The 19,956-nt window shown below is 42.5% G+C and overlaps 1 protein-coding gene across 2 annotated transcripts in view; it reads right to left on the reverse strand.

Annotated features, from left to right (window-relative positions):
• Positions 1-17,201, reverse strand: part of ARHGAP5 (Rho GTPase activating protein 5) — a 39,877-nt gene extending 22,676 nt beyond the window's left edge. Inside the window, exon 1 of one of the 2 annotated variants that reach the window (XM_033143912.1) lies at positions 17,059-17,201. The gene's annotated coding sequence lies outside the window, so the exon portion shown is untranslated. Of the gene's footprint in view, positions 1-16,627; positions 16,728-17,058 lie in introns of those variants that run through there. The other variant, XM_033143903.1, reaches the window with a different exon arrangement.
• Positions 17,202-19,956: the final 2,755 nt, after the last annotated feature.

Consider the following 19,956-nt stretch of genomic DNA (forward strand, 5'->3'; position numbering starts at 1 on the left):
CAAATAAACAGTATGATGACCAATGACATCATTTGATCAAAGTATAAACCTCCACAGTAAGTGTGTGAGGGGAATGGAGTTGCAGTGGTAACCTCTTAGCAGTGGTGCTACATTAACATTAGGTAGGAAAGCAGGACAGAAATGTTTAAAATAAAATTTTCATGTGTGACTTTTATATTTAAAAAAAATACTGAGTACCCACATACGATAGGATCCAGAAAAGTACACACAGAGCTCTTTCAACCCTTTCTCCGTTTTAGACTCCCATGTTTCACAGCCATCTGAATTTAAGAATCTGTGGACCCTCTAGACAGAACATGGGAGGCTGAAGTGGAAGGAAGGGAATCAGCAGAATTCAAGAGTCCCTCTGCACAAGTAGAAATACTTTTCTGATCACACATGGTACCTCAGCGTACAACCCAAGGAGTTTTTTTTTAAGTTTAATTTAGTACATGTGCTAATTACTTATAGTGGACCTAAGCAAAGATAAGCCGTAAGACTGAAACACCAAATTGGGGTTTTAATTTGGTAACCTGACTCCAGTAATATACTTATGCATACGGTATATGCCATAAACAAAAACTTGAGCAAGTCTATAGTTGACTGAGAGCATATACCCATCAAAACCAATGTCCTAAATTGTAAATATTTTGCTTGCAATACCATAAAGCTAGAGTCAAGAATTCAATATGTATCTTGAGTTTTCTTTAGTTTCACCACAGCAATTCCCACTGCCAAGGCAGGAAAATATTGCTCAGTTTAAAAACCATCTTGCCTCAGTGGCTGCATAAACCACTGCACAGAAAACATACACTAATGAGTACTCAGTCCTCATCTGCACAAACATGTAAGTTCTTTTGATTGGGGCCTTTATCTGACCCACATTTTAGTTCATTCTCTTCTCTCCTAAAAACACTGAGTCACTGGCATAATAATAGTTTGCAATCAACACTATCCTTTGTATTAATGATATACATGGTTAATTTTAATCTAGTGCCTCAGCAGTTGTCTACTGGGGTATTCAAAGGATTTTTTTTCTTCTGAAACAAATATTTGGAGAATTACTATTCTGCTTGAATTTACATTTGAAATCATTTTTTCCTAGAGAAACTTGCTTGATGTTGTGTTTTCATGGTTCAGAGACTAATTGCCATATTTGTAGTGAGGAAGGACAGATGTAGTTTCCTGCATGACAGATGGCCTGGTGACCATGGAGAGCTGTTTTGTCTTCCTCTGTAGAATGGAGTGTTTTTACTGAAACATATTCCTCAGCCTCTAGCAAGGCATAATTTACTCATTCCTGCTCTCCTGTTGTGGCACACAATCTGGATTATGTTGGTTAATCTGCTCAGAATATCTGAAAGCATTCCAGTCTGGCACAGTTGTGATATGCAGTTTTCTTCTTAACCCTCTGACTTTGAAAGCTTAAGGGATGCTCCATATATACCACCCCAAACTTGGTAACATAAAAAATGCAAATGTCCTTTAACTAACACACATTATTTGCTCCTTTAGCAAGCATCCTCTTTGGCCAGTCTAGTGTGATGCAGCTGCTACTCCCTTTCAATTCTCAATTTGTTTAGACCTTGCCCCCTATACACATGTTGTGGGGAGCCCAGAGGCATTGGGCATAAAAGGCAGTAGATGTTGCTGCCTCACATCCAGTACTGTAAAGAACCAAGCTGGGACACACAACCATCACACATTTCCTTATTCTTAATCAGAAGAACTGACACTCAAGTAGTCAGTAGCAGCTGTCTCACATACAGTGTTCTATTTACAGCACAAGGTACAACTAAAGCTGGAACTCATGTCCTTATTTTTTATATCTCAAGGACAAGGCCCAGAAGAACTGAGAATAAAGAAGTGAGTGCCAGCTGAATCTGCCTCACAATTACTGCTGGGCTCCTGAGGGAGTACCAGGTAGTTAGAGATGGCTGCCCTTGCTACTTGCCAACACCAGTCCCCTGTGCTGTTTGCCAATGCTATTGGTCACCCATTAGGATTCTGCCTGACCAAAATCCAGGGGAGACTTTCTTGGAGGAAGAGACATGGAACTCCATGGAGAAATCCAGCACAGCTAGGGACTAGGACAGGCATAGGCAAACTCGGCCCTCTAGATGTTTTGGGACTACAACTCCCATCATCCCTAACTAACAGGATCAGTGTTCGGGGATGGTGGGAGTTGTAGTCCCAAAACATCTGGAGGGCCAAATTTCCCTATGCCTGAACTAGGATGAGCCCCAAATAGTCATAACAGAGCCCAAAATTTTAAGTACTATGGACATCTCTCCTGGCAACCCCTCCAATCACATCCAAATCCTGCCTTTGATTCTCCACCACAAGCTGAATAGCAAAGTCAGCAGTGGACCCAATGGGAGGTCCAGAGTAACAGTGTGCATTTGATTACCAGGAGGAGGAGGGTCAGATATGATTTACCTGAAAGCAATAACCTAGCAGAAGTCTATGAAAAGGGACTGGTAATGAGGATATAAAATATAATGAGGAATGGAGAATCAGTGTATAGTAGTGGTCAGTAGTAGTGGTCAGTAGTGGTCAGAATGCTAGACTAGGACCTGGAAGTTCAAATCCTCACTCAACCATGAAGCCCACTGGGTGACTTTGAGCCAGATGCTGTTTCTCAGCCTAACCTACTTCACAGGGTTGTTGGGAGGATAAAATGGAAAGGAGGGAAAGTGTCATATTAGTGCCACATTAGCTCATTGGAGAAAAGATGGTATATACATGTATGTATGTATGTGTATGTATAAATAACTTTAATCATCTCCATCTCTCCTACATTCTCCCTAGTATGATAAGTCCTGAGTAAGCTCCATCTCTCCCTCTTGTTCTACTCCAGCACTAGGTGCTGGTCACAGACATCACACCATTGGTGCCCATCTACCCCAATAAGTCTTTATGGTAAGGGGAATGTTCTAGGGACCCTACTAGGGAACCTTGCCCAAGGCACTATCAAACCAGGTGCTGACTATCAACCATAAAATTGGGGCTGGTGAAGGGGTGGGTCTCCTCTCCTAGCCTACTGAGTTTTTAACCTTCAAAATGTTTTTCTAGCCTGTTTTTTTACTCATAAGAAGGATTTGGCAAAGGAGGGATGAAGCACTTGGTTCATCCTTTGTCAGCTTCTCTTATGAGTAAAAAAAGCAGACGTGTAAAATATTTTGTAGACTAGTAATAAATACATAAGAAAATACAAGTTTAAGGACTGGGGCGGTGGTGGCATATCACCCAGCAAAGAATAGTCTGATATCTTGGTTTGACTAAGTACAGCTAAAATAAACTGTAATTTCATACATAACAGGAAACTTTAGATGAAATCAATTCTGAATGAAAGACTAAGTTTTTGCTCTCTTTCTCTTATGCCAAGAAAGAGAGAGAAGGAATGTGACTCTAAGACTTACCATGGCTCATTTGTGATAATTTAAACCATGATGTAGATGCTTGGCTGGTTTAGATTTCAATTTATTTTATAACATTTGGGGGGGGGGGGGGTTGCTGCAGCAAAAAAATCCCAAACAATGTGGCTTTCACCAGTGCAGACAACGAGACTACTTGTGACCACAAGAGGGCACTTTTGCAAAAAACCAAAAAAACAACACAGCATGTCCTTCAGGAGGCACTATTACAGCATGTAAAGGCAGCTTTGGGGACAAGAAAGACAGGCATATAATCAACATGTCAAGCAGCACACTGGTACCTGAAAATGTGTTGGAGACTATTCTCTTGTGAGATATAGGTACAGAAATAGAAAGAAGTCATGAAGGATGGCATATTCCAGCATTGAGTAATCAGTAGAATGATGTTTGAAAAAAGAAGAGATATGGGTGAGGCAAAAGAGAGTAAGTCAGTAGTTAAGCTCCAAGACTGGGCATCTTGAGTGAGGAATATGCAATAGGATACAGAACAAAAAGTATGCAGTCTAAACCAGAAACTAATCACTTTTAAAACAGGTAACAATTCTGCTGTTTCTGAATGAAAAGCACTCATCATTTGAATCAGGGCCCATCACTGTTTCCTACAAACTGCTATCCCTGCTCCTGACTGATATTTGCCACCAAAGGTGCTATTTACTCTCAACAGCACCTTCAGGGGCAAAAATCAGTTCGGAAGAAGGCGATTATCAGCAGAAATCCGTCACGGGGCCCTGTTCCAGATCAGGATTATGGCACTGGTGTGCTCCAGTATTAGACACAGCTTTTTAAAGTGTGATTAGCATAAATTTTGGCCCTGTGATATAAGACCAGGGCAACAGAAATTAGAATGGTCACTCAGGCAAGACTGGCCATATATGGCATGATCTAATAATGTGGGTTATTCTAGTTTTGTTTTTTATTCTATCTAGTTTGCAGTGGTTTCTTCTGGTACCCCAAAAGGCAACTTTTATAATCTTGTGTGGGGAAATGGAAAGGAATCATTTACCAAGTTTGCCTACCAACTGTATTCTACGATGTTTTTTCAGTGTATCATGCTAAATGCCAAAGAGCATTGTTTATGCAATGTTAGAGGTCTATTAAAAAAAAAATCAAAAGCTCTTAGTTACATGTACATAAAATCATGCAAGAAGACCAATACTTTCTATTATCTTCTTGACAGCAATGTCACACATTTAAACAATCCTCAAATGTTTTCTCCCGGAGAGATCTGAAAGTCAACCATATGAGACAGTTTTAAAAGCATGAATGGACAAAAATCAGTAAAGAATGGCAGGTCATTTTACTTAAATGTGTCATATCCACTTAAGTCTATTTAAATCTCAGAAAGGGAGTGGGGCACGGTAGTGCAACACTATTGATTCTCCTTGACCTCTTAACACCTTTTAGTACCATCAACCAATGTTGCTGGATTGGCTCTATGGGCTGAGTGTGAGAGGCACTGTGTTACAGTGCTTCTGCTCCTACCTACAAACTGTTTCAGAAGGCAACATTTGGAGACAGTACCTTGGACCCATGACACACATGCTCTACAGGGTTCTATTCTGTCCTCAAGCAGCATGTGCATGAAGCTATTGGGAGCAGTTAATAGGAGATGTGAACCAAAATGTCATCAGTAGTGCTGGGCATTATATGGTTTTCAACATTGTGATATATCACCAGTGAAACCAATATACCAATATACCATGATGTCAGAAATAAGGATGGAGCAATGTAGAGGCATTGGTTGCAGGAGGGAAGAGCTGAGCCAGTAGAGTTAACAGGGGCTGCAGGAATTGAGAGAAGCATTGGCTGGCTTCACGGTTTTTCCCACATTGTGATTTTTGCACAGCACACACACATCATGATTTGAGATGTATTGCCAGGTCAAAAATTATAAACCTGGTATCACGATATGGACTTCAAACCAGTTTTGGACGATATATTGATATATCATCCAGCTCTAGCCATCAGTATATCATTTTTATTATCTGAGTCAGATCAGGCTGTGCAGGACTTGGACAAGTGCCTAGAGGACACATTGGTGGGCTAGATGAGGGCCAATGAGCTGAAAGTGAATACTAACAGACACCATATTTGAGTGGTATCTGGACCCAGGAATTAGGTAGAGCACCTATTCTGGATGGGCTGCACTCCCTTGAAGAACAGGCACATAACCTGGCTTCCTAGATTCAGCAGTACAAATAGAGGCGCAGGTGGCCTTTGTGGCTAGTAACACTATTGCCAGCTTCATCTGGTTCACCAAGTAGAACTATTCCTGGACAGGTATAGCCTGGCAATGATGACTCTTGCATTGGTAACTTCAGATTTTAATTACTGTAATGGGCTCTATGCAAGGCTGCCCTTGAAGCAGAAGCTGCAACTAGTACAAACGCTGCTGCTAGGCTGCTATATGGCAGTTAAGGAACGCTTAAAAGCAGTTTTTAGAATTTGGTACTGCCTGCCAATTTGCTACTGTGCCAAATTCAAGGTGGTTATGGTAATGTATGAAGACACATACATTACCCACATATGCCTCTCCTGCCTTAAAATCTAAAAGGAAGTTGTCCTGCTGGTGCTATAGCTCAGTCGGTACAGCGTGAAACACTTAATCCCAAGTTTATGGGGTTTATGCCCCACACTGAGCAAAAGATTCATGCATTACAGGGGGTTGGACTGGATGGCCCTCATGGTCCCATCCAACTCATTTTATGATTCTGTGACTCTATGAAAGCTCATTATACATGTACAGAATGACAGGCCTTCTCTGGTTTTCCTCCACGTGGTTAGTATTGTGCTGTGAAGACACTCACATTCCACCCTTTTCTTTTCATGAGTCACCCATAAAAACATAGAAAGACTACAACAGTATTAATAAAAACAAACAAAAGGCAGGAAAAAGTGTCCCAACCCCTTTCTTCCTCAAAAGCTCTCCTAATGACTGGTCTTTGGTCTAAACCTGTTGGTGTGGGGGACAACTGACAAAACTTCCCTGGAAGTTCATTCCATAACATGATCACCATAACTCAAAAGGTCCTATTCATAGTAGCTTCCCCCCTACTCTCTAGCATGGGTGGCACCCAGAACAAGACCTTGGATGAATATATGAGCATTCAGGAAGATTCAACACCAGTCCTGACTTACATACAGAAACCAACTGGAAGTGATGTTCGAGCACTTCTCTTATGTTCCCAAAACAGCAGGTAGCAGTTATTTTGGATAAATGCAATGATGAAAACATTATCAAGACATGAGTGACAATGGCAAATCTGTAACCTTCCAGAAGAGAATGCAGCTAGCATACCATTGGAAGTTAGTGAAAAGCCAATTCTGGTCACATATATCAGCTATGCATCCAAGAAACGAGCTCAATCTAGGAATATTCCTAAAATATTTAACTGATTGTTAAAAGCGAGTGTTTATCTAATCCAGAAAAGGACATCAACTCCAGAGTCAACAGACCTCCCCATCATCAATATATTCAACATCTCTGGACTGAGTTTCAGTTTATTCATCCAGTTCAATAGTGCCCTCAGACATCAGATTAGAACAACAATTACTTCATCTGAACTACATGAAAAGGTGTTATCCAAATGCCAGTTATTAATGTCACTAGCTTTTAAACCCATATGAGAAACTGACCTTTCCCCGTCTCTTCTTCCCCTTGTAACCCCCTGATTTGCCTCATCTGTAAATTTGGGAGAGGGCTACCAAACATTGTGGGCTGTTTTATAGGATTGCAGTGGGAGGCAGAATCATCCGATACCTGAAACCTAGTGAAAGCAGTGCAAGATTCGTCCACATGATTTAGGGCAGGATTGTCCCTCACCATATCATATCCCAAGGGGGGTTGAGTTTGCAGCTCTGCATCTATACACTTACAAGTTCCTCTGGTAGCCCTCTTTTTAACTATACATTTTGGAGAAACAGCTTGTGGGTGAAAGGCTTGATTATCAATTGTTTCATCAACATTTTGTTGCCCATGCTGTTGTATTTGGATCAACCTGGACTGTAACTTAGCTAGTTTGGTGAGAATGTCACTTTGCTCATTAACAGAGATGTTACACTAGAATTTGTCGTCTTGGTTGCCAATGGAGTTTTACGGAAGCCACTTGTTAAATTTGAATAATTCCCAACTCCTGACATTCAAGGTGTCTAAAATAAGTCTCAGTTGTTAGTACTGTGTATTAAGCATATAAGCACAATCATAGTTAGCAAGGTAGCAGCATCCACTGAGCACAGGTCAAAGGCTTTCCAAAGGCCAGTTTCCTTAGGAGCCTTTATTGATTGAATCCTCCTGAAAAAATGTTACTGAGTCCTCCCTCCAAGGTGACCTGTAGAAATCTAAAGAAATTAATTGTCATAGATAATTCAGTCACTAATTATAAATTCCCTCCTTACTTTATGATATACTTCAAGTTGATGAGAGTTGCAACGATTATCTGAATATGAGAGCTGATGCAAAAATTGTTTTCTAACCAAACCCTAGCCATATTTCAAACTGACCATATAAAACTTAGGGCAGCATCACCTTCACAAGAAAAGAAGTGTGATATATGAATATTAACTGCCCAGTTCCTCAGGGGAGGTCAGAACCCAGAGAACTGCACGCAAGGGGAGGAGAGTAGGATTGTTCCATCTGGCAAGCTGTGATGTTGCTTGCACAGGCAGAAAGGCTGGAAGTGTGTGACATTGAATTCCACCCATAAATGTGAATTCATGCAAAGACCACCATGAGTACCATAAGTGAAAAACTTGTACATTAAAGCTGTACTCACACAATCAAAGCCCTGCTACCTGCCCCTTTACTGCAACTTTTCTCTTCACACAAGCCGCAAAACAGACCAGGAGGCCAGAGTTAACCAGAGCTTCCTGTTACATGAGTAGCAGGAATTATGGTTAATGGCTTCCAAATAGGATTTGCAAGCCAACTTTCTTGGTTTGTTTCACCAGCTGCCCAAGGGAAGGAGCAAAGCAGCAGCGAGGGGCCAGTATTTAAGTGGCCCTATGGCAACCATGCTAGAAAGAAGTCAAGAATATAAATTGTTGAAATGATTGCATACTTCACTAACAATCTTCCCCCTATGTGTTACTTACTGAGTAAAATAGGGAACAATTTCTTACAATTTATCAATCAGAGTGACATTAATTGTTCACCAACACTGATTTTTAAAAAAATCTTAGATGCCACTAAATAAATCCTAGGTATAAGTTAGCAACCAGGTACATGGGCTCAGTTATACAGCTATTGCAAATATGAAGCTTAATGAAGGCTAAGCAATTGGGAGGAAACTGCAGAACTGCATGCTGTTTCACTTATCCTACTCTTCTGAAGAACAATTTTTCCCTACCAAGCTTAACCACAGTTAATCATTATATCAGCAGCAATGTTAGCTGTGAAGAAGACTAACCAGATTCCTTCTTAACCCAAGATGTAGATCTACATACTAAGACATTACTGTGTGTTTTACTCTAACAGACTACAAATACTGACCGGTCCACATTAACTTTTTCAGGCATTAACATGATCGATAGGAGAGTTCTAGTGTCATAAAATGCAGTTTGGGAAACAGGCATTTTGCATATATAAATATGCTGATTTTTGCTTTGTATTAAATAATGTTTTATTGGCTTAAATGGGAGAATATGAATGGCTAGACCCAGATTAAATCAGTCATGGTTTAGTCTCATTGAAATCAATGGTGTTTAAGTTTGTTATAACTAACTTGTCTCATTGATTTTAATAAAACTAAAACGTGACTAACTTCCTCTGAATCAAACACTAAAATATTTAACCAGATAGCTTAATCAGAAGCTACTGTTTTATTCTAAGATGAATGACCCATATTTGAGCTGCTGGGTATTTCAAACATTCAGTTTTCAAATGAAACAACAGCCACGTTCAGGCATGCAAACTCTGTATCAATAGACAAGGGCATACATGCAAGTCCCATCCCTAACAAACCCAACTGCATCAACTCTTAATACTTAATTCTCTGCAGAGAAGCTGAATGAATTCTTTGCAACAGTCCTCACAGCAGATGGAGGACAGATCTCTGTGCCTCAACTAACTTTTTATAGGAATGGAATATGAAGAAATGAGGCCAAGGGTGGTGACAATATACATGTTCCTGGCCTTAATGTTAAATTACAAACTTACAAATCACCATGTCTGAATGGCATTCACCTTAAAGAACTCAAATGTGAAGTTGCTGATCTTCTAACAAAAATATGTAATTTGTCCTCAATATCAGCCTCCACACCAGAGGACTGGAGTGTGTATAATTTAACTCTTATTTTAAAAGAGGATGCAGGAAATTACAATCCAGGTATCTTAACATCTGTTCCAAGAAAAAAAAATGTAAAGCATAATTATAGAGTTACCAGGCATATCAAAGAACAAGTCATGCTAAAGCACAACTAGCATGGCTTCTGCAAGGAAAAGCTCTGCATCATTTTTAGAGTTCTATAGATAGGATAAAGCACCTCACCAAAGACTCCTATGTAATAGACTTAATAGAGGTGTTTAAGATTATGCATGGTTCTAATACTAGAACCTGGGGCCATCCTATGAAGCTGAATGTTCTTCTTTCTTTTCTTCTTCTTCGGCGATCACTCGTAGCCGAGTAAGATTGTCTTCCATAAACAAGGTTTTAACAGTGAGTCCGTAAATGACTGTGTCCACAGTGGGGACATTGGTTTCAGGGTGGGAGTTGATCACGGTGTGATTTGCCAAGCATGCCTTCCTCTTAGCACATTTCTCCCTTGCGTCCTGAGTTTGAGTGTCTTCAAAGCCCATGACACCTTTGGTAAAGGCTGTTCTCCAACTGGAGCACTCGCCAGAGCTAAGAAAATACTTCTTCACAGAAGCACTATGGATTCACTCCAATGAGATTAAGTGATGGCCACCAATTTTGGCTGTTTTAAAAGATTAGACCAATTCATGGAGAATAGAGCTGTCAATGATGACCATCGTCTACCTCCACAGTCAGAAGCAGTGTTCCTTTGAATACTAATTGCTGGAAACTGAAAAATAGGGAGAGTGCTCTCTTGCCTGCAGACTTCCCATAGGCATCTGGCTGGCCACTATCAGAACAGTATGCTAGACTAGATGTGTCTTTGGTCTGATCCAACAGGGCTCTGTCTTAATCAAAATATCCCTACATCAAAATATAGTTGTCAGGATTCCCTTGAAAGGAAGAATGCAATTTTTTAAAAAAAGTTGTGGATATAGCCATAAAATCATTTAGGGCTTTTGCTATTGCTTCCCAGTTCCCTATTTGAGTGGCTCGGGATTACAGTCTCCCCCACCAACCCTGGTTGCAAAGAAAGAAAGAAAGAAAGAAAGAAAGAAAGAAAGAAAGAAAGAAAGAAGCCTTGATGGAAGCTGGGTTCTTGGCTTCACTGCATGCTGGGCCATGTAGTTTCGTTCCTCCTGTTTGCACAGCAATGAAGCATTCCCCCAGTTGCTCGTGACACCTATGGACAACACCATAACCCCATCAGCAATACAGCTGAGTGGCATTATGCATATATTTAGTTTGTGCAAATTCAACTCCACAGCAGGACATCTGTCGTTCCTGCAAGAGTGGCAAGGAACCATTTTGTCTTCCTTACTCCTCCGCCCCTCTACTAGGATCCCATCCATTCCAGCCTTTTTCTTCTCATCTCCAGGACCTGCCAGCCTTCATCTCTCTCTCCCCCCCCCCACCGTCTGCCTGCCTGCCTCTACTTCCTTGCTATTTTTTATCATTTCCTGGATTCTTCCCCTTGAGGAAAGCTCTTTCCCCCAGCTGGAGAGGAGCTCTTTAGGCTAATACATGGAAGAGTGGGGGGAGGCAGCAGAGAGACTAACGAATGATATGACCCAGTGGGAACCCAGGCCACCCGTTGGCACTTCCACAGCTTCGCCAACAAGTGGTGATGCCTCACAGCCAGAACAGGGAAAGGTGGGGAGTTAGTCACACACATAAATCATTTAAAGAAATGCTGACTATACCTGGTGTAAGATTTGACTGTAACATATTCCATTTCCTTAGTAATCAGCTGTGGCTGCCTTCCACTGTGCAAGCCCCCATCCCATCCTACCCCTAGAACTTGTGCTGGTTAAGATGACAGGGTGACAGAGCCAAACAGGCCCACTACAGAGCATACTATGTTTGGGTCAAGAGCTGTAGAGTAGGTGACTTTTCTTGCCACCGTTCTGTTTCTATCTGGTGTCCTCCTATCACTGAGAGTTGGTAGGGGAGTAAGAAACAGGGAGAGGAAAGGTGCTGCAGGATGCAGACTCCCACCAAGATTGTAGCATATTTCTGATATGAGGAGCCCAAGGCTTATAGGTGTGAAGGGCCTAAGTCAGAGACGGGGAACCTGTCACCCTCCAGACATTGCTGGACTTCAGCTTTGATTAGTCCTGACCTTTGGTCATGTTGGCTAGGGCTGATCGGAGTCCTGCAGCATTTGAAACATGACAGGTTCCTAACCCCTGGCCTAAGCAGTATGTACACATTGAACATAATTGCCATCAAGCATAATAAAGTGTCTATCATTAACAAATGCATTCATGGGCCTTTGACCTGATCAAGTAGAGCTCTTCATGTTTTCTTCCCTGTGTGGAGGTCTGTGGGCTTTTATTCACATTTGTTTAAATGCAAGAAGAATATCTCACACTATGAGGGAGCCTGGTAAAGCAGGATCCTTATTCATGCAAGGCATTTAAGCAAGCCTAAAAAGAAATCCTCACATATCTTGCCCATTTAACATGGAGGAAGATAGAAACAGAGCACCAAGGGCAGCTGGAACACTGGGAGCAGGGTTTGCATGCCCTTGCTCTCTATCTACACATACAGCATTCACCTGTTGATGCAAATGTCTGAACACACCTAGTGTACAGACACAGCTTTTGACAGCAAGTACATGCAGAAGTTGGACAGTGTTCTCGAAGCAACTGGCATGAGTTTGGCCAAACTGCGGGAGGCAGTGGAGGATAGGGGTGCCTGGCGTGCTCTGGTCCATGGGGTCACGATATGACTGAACGACTGAACAACAACATGCAGAAGACAGTCAGAGTTAACTAATGATGCAGACCACAGCCAGAGTTAACGAACTGCAGTAACTGCTGCAATTCATGAGCACATATATGACTAAATATGTTTGTACACAGTAATGTTGGGATCCAAAGTGTCATTCCCAGGTCCATCAGTGCTAACCACTAGTGGTAATTTGCTGACTGCTCATCCACTTTCTGAATGCACTGCACAAGGTGAGACAGCTCACTCTTTTCATAACTTTCCCCTGCAATGAAGGTAACTTGAAGACAGAAGGATCCCATTTTGTGTCTGGCATGAGAACCCAGCCTACCCTACTCCATGTGTTTTTGCACACAGAGAGAATTTAGGAGAGGGTAGTCTCATCTTTCACTTCTTATCAGGCTTTGGATTTAAAAACAACTAAAAATAAAACCCCTCTGTTTGAGTTGCTCTTGCTGCTTCCAACCTTCCACCTAAGCCTAGCATGAATAATCATATCCTTCTTCACACTAAATATTGATGAAAGTCGGAAGTAGCAAAGAGAAAGCTTAACAACATGCTGGGAAGTAAAATCCTGACAAGTCTACAATGCAGAATGCCCCAGAAAGACAAGATACTCAAGCTCACACAATGACTTGTGTGACCTCAACAGGTTACAGATTTCATTACTCAGTTTCTACGCTTCAAAATATTTGTACAGCAGATTCACAGTGGAAAAGACTCAATCCTTTCCCAACTATTGCTTTCATATCTAATGCAGGGAAACCAGGTCACTTAATCATGTGTGAGCCACACATGATTAATAGTGTTGTGCAAATATTATGGGATTTTTTTGTTTTTTAAAAGTTTGAATCAACTCTTAAAGTAAGAAGTCCATATGTTCAAAGATGCTGAGAATTAGTATAGTTTCAAATGTTTTGCTTATATCAAGTAAAAAAATAAAAATCAACAAATGAATTATTTGGATTAAAAGTAACTTTTCAAAATAAATATTATCAGTTTCAATGACTACATATTGGCAATGTAAGTGTTTGAGCATATTGTCCTATTAAATATTTCATACAACACATTGTCAAAGTCCTTCCAACAGAGTAAGTACTCCCTACCAGAGAAATTTGTTGTATCATTTGATTTACTGTGGATATATATACATTGTTGTCAAATATACAAAGAATCCAAGTAGTTATTTCCTTCTCCTTTCATAAAGTTAGGGTTGAAAGTAATTAAGGCAACCAACTGAGTTATAAATATCAAACACCTCATATTACAAACACCAGCTAACTTAAATAATGGGCCAGCTCATTTGATAACATTAAATAAATTTTGGTAAGCCTGACTATTTGAAACCTATCTTCTAAAGAAACAGATATTAGAAGTGAACATGAATAGCAAGGTTCCAAGATGTTTCACAAACCCATCACAAACTTTACTTATACCAGTGTTCCATAAAGTATACAGACCTCTTATAATAGTATCAGAGAAGCAATGCAACAAATCCTTAGTAAATACACCAGAATAACTATTTAAGAACTTTTTGATGAAGCTGTGTGTGTGTGTGTGTGTGTGTGTGTGTGTGTGTACATGTATATTTAAAACATGTACATGCTTAGGAAGTGAAATCTTATTACAGTACATTCCTTAAGACCATGATCTGTTAAAAAGTCACACTAGACTATTAGCAGACTAAAAATAAAGAACTGATCTAGAAATAACAATACTGAATCTTCAATACAGGTCTTTCGCTAAACCGTTCTGAACTTAGTGGTTTATGTACTACAGAGTATATTATTACTGATTAAAATAGGCTCAGTGGGGGGAAAGATGTGATGAGTTATAAACAGAAAAGAAACAAAAGAATTCAATAAAATTCCACAACCTGGATATTGAATAAATTCTTGAAACATATTTAAGATGTTGAATGATGGTATTTGCACTACTCTACTAGAACTTGCAGAAGGAAAATATTGTACAAAGGAAAATGCTAAAATTGTAAAAATGCAAGTTGTAAATAGCATTTGCAAACCAATCCACAAATGAAAGCTGAATACCTGGATTAAGCTTTAAATCATACTTATATATGTATGTATATGTAAAAACAACTATTTCCTCTTAAAATGTGAAATCTAATGTTGCACAAGTGGATCACTCATGCAGCGAGACCTCTTCCTCTCCCCAACAGACCCCCTTTCTTCAATCTGCTCCTCAATTCTGGAAGTGGATTTTGATAGTGAGCAGAGGGCTGCAGGAGGAAGGGGAGGAATAGAACCTCTTGCACAAGCGGAAGTCCACTCTGCTGGTGAATGAACACGATTAATTATCACTCATAATAACCATTTACTTAGCTCATTACATGCCAAACAGCTAATGAATTAACTAGTGAAGCTTAGAATTAACTAGTGTTTACTCGAAATTTGTAGCATTTTAAGAGTTGAAGGCTACAAACCTAGGCATACTTGCATGAAAGTAAGTTGCACTGAATTTAGTGTGACTTCTGAGTAAACATTACAGGATTGCATTGCAAGGGGGCAATCCCAAGCATTCTTACTTAAGATTTTTTTAACTCAATGGGACTTTGTACAAACCATGCTTAGGCTTGCACTATAACTGATGTACCATGGCACAAACTTTCACAGGAAATAGTCTCACAACTAACTTTTACCAATTAAAAACTTGAGGACTGAAATCACTAATATTCTGAAATAAATATATACTACATAAAAGAAAATAAATACATATACTTGATTGTAAAAAGAAACAGTTGTCCATGCCAGAGAGATTCTATTATGAATTCTTCATTCATTTTTAAATGGTGATCACAAATATGAATTCCTTTCAATGAAAACTGTCTAAACGGGTAGCTAAAATGAATGTGCAATTGATCCACAAATGTTTGGATCAATTGTACTGTCTTATTTATTGTGCAGTGTAGACTTAAGAATCTCTGCCAATTGCGGTATCTAAGCAAAAGCGAAAATACACTAATTATCTCCAAAAGTCTAAACTTAACATGCACACCCACCCACTGGCCTATTTTAGTCTGGATTTAAAACATTTCCCACCTACTTTTCGGGCAAATCTGCAGCACTGGAGTTGCTGAAAAACCTCATGCACAAAAGGACATATGGGAAGGTTTCCACACTTTCCCTTTCTCTTCACCCTCCCACTGAAGTTATTGTGCATCTTTCCCACGTCGAACTGTCACTCCCAGACTCCCATCTAGAGCTTTTCCTTGACAAGAGGAAATCCGGGGTGGGTTTTTTTTTTTTTTGGTTTTTTTTTACAGAGGCAATTAAGAACACGAAATAATTGCAACCAGCAACACACACAGCCCCCGCCTCCTACCGCCGTTTCCAAAAGTCCTCCTATCCACCTTATGGAGTTGGGAAGGGTTGGAGGGGGGAAAGGAGCAGGCCACTCGCGCCTGAGAGGAAAGTTTGCTATGGCGAGAGGGGGGAGGGAGACAGAGACTACCAGAAAGAAGAGAAACGCGGGGGGTGCGGGTGCGGGAGAGAAAGGCAAGAACGGAAGACCTGCGGTTAATTTTTTTTTTTTTTAAGCATAAAGAATGGAGGGGGGGTCAGGCAGAGAAAGAAAGGAGGAGGTATGTTGCCCCTTTCCTTGCCGTCTCATCTCCTCCTCCTCCTCCTCCTCCCTCGCTGGGGGAGCCGTGACCAGCTGGCAGCCGCCGCCGCCGCCACCACCAGAGCCTGGTAGAGCAGGCTCCGACCCTCCCCGCCGGCTCAGGCCTTCATCACCTGCCTGGGACCAAAGCAAGCAAGCAGAGGAGGCGTCCGACCATTCCCCCTCCCCCTCCTCCTCCGCGGGGTGTGTAGGTATGGAGCAGACTCGGGCGAGGGAGGAAGGAAGGAAGGAAGCGAGGAAGGAGGAAAGAAAAGGCAGCTCCGGTCTTCCCAGTTCTCTCACTCACTCAGCAGTTCCTGCTGCTGCTGCTGCTGGCGGCGGCCTCAGCCCTCCTCGGAACTGGCGGCAGCCTCCACCTCTCCGGCGGCTGCAGCAGCAGCAGCAACCGCCCCGACTCCCGAGCCCCAGCGCTGCTCCTGCTGCTGGCGGCGGCGGCGGTGCGGCAGCTGATGGGGCTGGGTGTAGTTGTGTGTGGGGAAGGGGGGGGTGGGAGTTGGAAAGGAGGAGCGGTTTCTTCCTCCTCACCTCAGTCTCCGGCTCTCCCGCGGCACCATTCCCGGGACTTTCGTTCAGCGCCGGCGGCGGCTCGTCGTCGTCCCCTTTCCGGACCCGCAGCTCCCTCAGAAGAACTCCCGGCGGCCTGGCCCCATCTCTCCTCCTCCTCCTCTTCCCTCCTCCTCCCTCCCTCCCTCCCTCCCCGGTGATCTCGGCTTAGTAATGGCGGCGGCCGAGCCTCCCCGGCACTGGCTTCGCCGACGGAGCCGCTCGCCCGCTCGCTCCCTCGCGCATACGCTCCGCCGCCGCCGCCGCCCCCCTCCTTCCCTCGCTCCCTTGTTTCCCCCACCCCCACCTCTAACTTTACCTCAGCAGCTTTTCCCTGCCTTTCCCTCCCTCCCCCCTACTCCCAGTTCTCGCCCCGCTGCCGCGGCTCAGCGCGCGCGCCCCCGAGGCCTTACCCGGGCTTTGCGCGTGCGCGGCAGAAGGACCTTGTGTAGAGAGACGTTTCCGTTCCTTCCACGGGGCGGACGTCGCGAGGCTCCTCCGGTGAAGCCCTGCCCACGCGCCGCCGCCGCCGCCGCCATGCGCGCGACACAGCAGCCTCTCGGGCGCGAGCTTGGCCGGGTTGTAGCCTATGTGTGTGTGTGTTTCCCTTCTTCCCTTTCCCCTCTGCTGGCCGAAAGCTCCGTCAGGAGGAGGAGGAGGAGGGAGGGAGACAGGAGGCGGTCCATAGTCCCCGCCTCAGCCCCTGGGATTTTTGAAGGAGTGTGTGGAAGTGGAGAAGGAACATTTTGGGACACGCACACACGCCCCGCGCGCGGTTTATGCCCGTAGCCGTCGTGGTCCTTGGAAAACCAGTGGTGGCATCCGCGACTCTTTTTTTAAGGGAAGGAGTGGGCGATCGCATCGCCTGCGAAATGTTCCCGCGACTGAAGAGAGAAAAATCCAAGTGGGCAGTTAACTAAAACTCCATACTTGAAACTCCAGTTGCTCCGAATTAATACCTTTATTATTAATAACCTAGCCATCCACCCAAGGTTCAGGACAGCAACTGCAGCAAGAGAAGTGACTTAAACAAGGCTAGCCGATAAACTAACCAAAATGGAAAGGGGAGTTGAACCTTCCCAACTGAGCTAAGCTCGAGAAAGGTTAGCGACAGGTGTATGAGGACTTTGGGCCAAGTGCCCTCTGGCAGGTCCCCTTCTTTATTTGGGTGTGGCATATTTACCTGGCAGGAAGAGGAGGTGGAGTCAGCCATGGGCATAGCCAGGATTTTTTTGGGGGGGGGCTTTTGTTAGGGGGGACATAACTTCAGTTAGCTATGTATTTTTAATACTGCCCCCCAGGCTATGCCCATAGAGTCAGCAGTGTGCCATGTGGTACCAGGTGGCCAGGATGTGTGTGTTCCTGAGCAGTTCTGTTCTGAAACTGAAACTGCATGCCCCAAGACTTTTATGTATGATTTAACTTGCAAGGAGAGCAACAGGGAAAGCCCCCTGTGTTGTGAGACAAAACTGGTGTAAGCTGTAGGCATTTGCCACTCACAAACTCCCAATTAATTCTGGAGTCCAATGCCATGTCTAATACAAGTAACACCTACTTGGCCACTAATCTCCTAGGCAGATATCAATTTATTTGTAAATTTTATTGCACATTAAATTCTTGGATTTCTCCGTTGATTTTTGTGCATGACTTTCACTTCCTTTCTTGTGGCCATTAAAAAAAAAAACAACTTCTGTCTGCAAACCACAGTAACCTATCCAAACAATGAGAGTTCTCTTCCCATTTTATATTTGTGTTTCTTCCTCTTTCATTTTCTTGACATGCTATTCCATTCCCCCCCACCCCCCACAGTTACTCTACATTTCATGCTCACTGAGCATGCATGCTCAGTCGGGGGGGGGGGAGGGGTTCTACCGTAGGGTTTTCCTGCTTCAGGTTTTTTGTACTTCTGCAAACCTTGTCTTTCCTCAGAGTCTGTCAATACCCCTTGTGTTGGGATAGTGTTGTTTTGGCTACATAAGCACCGACACTGTCTCCTGAAGATCAGAAATAGAATATTAGGTGGAAATACTGCATTCCATGGAGAGTGTTTCAGCCTAACCTTCTCCTGACACATTGACTTCTCATGTGCAGATAATATTTAATATGACAGAATGTTCAGATATATTAAATGTACATTTATAAGCAACAGGTCTTCCTGCGTGCCAGAGACTGGCATGCAAAGTTCTCCTTCAACTAGATGGTTGGTGTTGTCAGATTGTTTCCCGGGGAGAAATGGAAGAGAAATCCTTTTAAAAAGTCCCTCCACCTCCCAGCATTATATAATATTATTATATTAATAAGTGCATAATAAGTGCATGGGATACTAGAGTCCTGTGTATACACATCTTAGTTCTGGATTCAAGGGAGTGGAGTTCATTTGCATCAACCATGTATGAACAGAAAAATCAATCACAAAACACCTTCACTTGCAGATTTCTTTTGCTAAATCGCTATTAGATTATTGAAATTAAACTGATCAATGGGAAATATGTGTTGTTCCCTTTGCTGCCAGAGGCAAAATAGCACATGGCACACTGTTCCCCTCCACCAGCTGCATACATACCATGCATTGAAAGTACATTTCCCTCCCACAAAGAATCCTGGGAAATGAAGTGTGTTAAGGGTGCTGGGAATTGTAGTTCTGTGAAGGGTAAGTGACAGTACCCAGCCGCATAATTTTGGAAACTAGGGCAAAAAAATACCAGAGGTATTTAAGTGGAGATGTCTCCTGATGTTACTGCCCCCACACCAGTAAAAATGCAGTAATAACAAATTAACAATTTGCTGACATTTCATGACATGCATAATTGCTGCCTCATTCTGCCTAATGGTAGGACCACCCTGTCCCTGAGAAAGATGTGACAATTCATGGTGAAATGTTTGCAACAGCAGTCATAATTAAAATTAGATTAATGGGTTTATTTAATGTTGTGCTTCAAAGATGGTGCAGAATAAATTTGAAATTCCCTATCCATTATGTTGCATTGGCTGTGTCCTTTTACCTGTTTGTTCTACTGCTTTTGATTTATGTATTTTGTATTTTCATTTTAATTGTAAGTTGCTGCAGGAAGAGTGTGCTCTTGAAGGTATGAGATACAAATCACTTAAACAATTAAATCCAGGGGTGCACCAGTGGGATAGGATAATTACAAGTATCTCTGGAATGGGTGCTACCTAGTCAGTGCCAGTGCTGCACATGATGGAGGTGTGGAAGCATAACTAGCTGGGTACAAGCTACTCAAGTGCAATGGGCAAGGCCTTAGTTGCAGTGTACGAGACAGGCAAGGCTGGAAGAAAGAGGATGGAGGAAT

The sequence above is a fragment of the Lacerta agilis genome, chromosome 1 (genome assembly GCF_009819535.1).
Source record: "Lacerta agilis isolate rLacAgi1 chromosome 1, rLacAgi1.pri, whole genome shotgun sequence".
Lineage (NCBI taxonomy): Eukaryota > Metazoa > Chordata > Lepidosauria > Squamata > Lacertidae > Lacerta > Lacerta agilis.